The following is a 2633-nucleotide window of genomic DNA, read 5'->3' as shown; positions in this document are numbered from 1 at the left end:
AGAAGTAAATATTTTACCAACTCTAATGCCTTTGTAAGAGTGCTACACAAAGTCACACCTGAGACAAAAGAATGCATTGGCTGCTCTCTCTTCCATGCAGTCAGGTACCTCTCAAATGGTGGCAAGATGGTCCTAGAGACTATTTCATGTCTGGAGTCAGCACACTAAGGCACATGAGCCGAATCTGTTCCATTTCCTGTTTCTGTAAGCCCTGTGAGCTAAGAATGGTGTTTACATCTGTTAACAGCTGAAAAAAACAAAAGAAAGAATATTTGTGACACATAAAAATTAAATTCAAATGTCAATGCCCATAAATAAACACAACTTAAAAGACAACCATGTTCATCATTTACATGTTTTCTGTGGTCAATTTCACATTCAACATTTCAACTTTCAGCACAGTGGAATAGTTGTGTCAGAGAGCATTAGAACTGTAGAAAGCCTAAAATACTTTCTATCTAGCCCTTAATGAAAAATATTTGCTGGCTCTTTCCATCTCAGGCTGCCACAGTGAGTGGAGCCACCACCATGCCCACGAATCTATAGTGTATGGTCGTGCAGAACTGCTCCACCTTCTTGATCAAGAGGAACAAGAAGACTTACAACACCAAAGAGGAACTAAAGAGCCTGTTGATGAAGGTGAAAGAGGAGAGTGAAAAAGCTGGCTTAACGACTCAACATTCAAAAAATGAAAATCATGGCATCCAGTCCTATCGCTTCATGGCAAATAGATGGGGGAAAAGTGGAAACAGTGTCAGACTTAATTTTCTTGGGCTCCAAAATCAATGTGGATGGTGACTGAAAAGCAACGACAAACCTAAATAGTGTATTAAAAAGCAGAGACATCACTTTGCTGACAAAGGTCTGTATAGTCAAAGTTAAGGTTTTTCCAAAAACCAGTAGTAATGTATTGATGTGAGAGCTGAACCATAAATTAAGCTGAGCACCAAAGAATTGATGCTTTCAAACCGTGGTGCTGGAGAAGACTCTTGTGAGTCCCTTGGACTGCAGGGAGATCCAACCAGTCAATCCTAAAGGAAATCAGTCCTGAATATTCACTGGAAGGACTGATGCTGAAGCTGAAACTCCTATACTTTGGCCACCTGATGCGAAGAGCTTACTCATTGGAAAAGACCCTGATACTGGGAAAGATTGAGGGCAGGAGGAGAAGGGGACGGCAGAGGATGAAATGGTTGGATAACATCACTGACTCAAAGGACATGAGTTTGAGCAAACTCTGGGAGAGAGTGAAGGACAGGAAAGCCTGGCCTGCTGCAGTCCATGGGGTCGCAGGGAGTTGAGCACGACTGAGTGACCTGAAGGCCTGCAACTCCTTCCACTACAGTGGGCTCATCCATGGCAAGACTGTGGACATGCAGCCGGCAGCCAATGGCAAAAGGGTCATGATGCTGCCGGAGATCCGGCCAGCACTAATCAGCTACTTCTTGTGTGCGGACCACCATCAGCAAGAATGCCCAGGCCACCTTTAGAAGCATCTGGCACATGGTCTGGAAGAACAAGTACCACCCGGATTTGCACATGGACACCATCCCCAGAGCCAGAGCCATTCTGTGCAACCAGAAGCCTGTGATGGTGAAGAGGAAGTGGACCCACCCCATCAGGAAGCTCCTGAACCATCTATCCCCTCCTCAAAGCAATAAAGCTGTCAGCTGACTTTGCTCAAATAAACAAACAAACAAAAATTTGCTGATGACTGATATATGTCCTTCCCAAGTCTTCCTGATCATGTTCCTTAAACTTAACAGTCTGTTTCTTTGCCTGAATCTGTATCCTCAACTCATTGTTTACAAAGCTTTCTGTACAATGCCCAGCACATGTTATTAAGCAGTAAGTACTGGATAAATGAATATAACCACTAATTTCATTATAAGACAAATGGAATAGCATATAAGAAGCTCAAAAGATGAAAAACCAATGGTACTTCTTGTTACAAACAGTTCAGCACCATTTTTCTTGGTGAATATGCAGTTTGAGCTAAAATATCTACCATTCTCTCTGTATAAGATCTACTGGTTCTAGACTCCCTGGCTTGTAATTACAAAGCAAAATCTTCTAATGCCAATAATAAGACCAACTTCTATACCTTTTAAGTGCAATCTTCTTGATTATAAGCAGCCACTGACTGAAGACTTCAATTAGAGAGGGAGATTTCTTAAACCCTGGGGCAAAAGTTTAGTTCAAAACAACTTGGAAAGTGGTTTAACTCTTTGAGGATCACCTGCTTCCCAGCATACAGCACTCACAGCAAACCCATGATTTTGCACAGTTTAAAGAAAAGAATCATTCTGTGTTTCTTATTGTGTGGCTCCTCCCGCCTGAACACTGTCACCCTGGTTAAAGTGAATATGGAAGAAATGTGGGTAGGGAAGACAAAGTTCAGTTTGCTTGTTTAAGTCTCTTTATTCTATTTCAAAATAGCTGGTCCTGGATTTAGAAGCTGTAGAATCTTCAAAACCTTTTGGAAGAGTGCAGACATAAATTGAAGCTATGCCTACCCAGCAGAGACTGCAAGAGACTGTTATCATATGCCATATCTCAGGAAGAGCCAAGCATTCCTGGATAGAAGCCAGCAAAGCTGGGAAGTAGAATGACAAAAAGGAACCTAGAGAAAT

At 42.1% G+C, this 2633-nt stretch overlaps 1 pseudogene; it reads left to right on the top strand.

Annotated features, from left to right (window-relative positions):
* The first annotated feature begins 528 nt into the window (after positions 1–528).
* LOC122679120 lies at positions 529–1674 on the top strand (annotated as a pseudogene).
* Positions 1675–2633: the final 959 nt, after the last annotated feature.

Source organism: Cervus elaphus, chromosome 21, assembly GCF_910594005.1.
Source record: "Cervus elaphus chromosome 21, mCerEla1.1, whole genome shotgun sequence".
NCBI lineage: Eukaryota > Metazoa > Chordata > Mammalia > Artiodactyla > Cervidae > Cervus > Cervus elaphus.
This window is presented reverse-complemented; position numbering and strand designations above follow the sequence as displayed.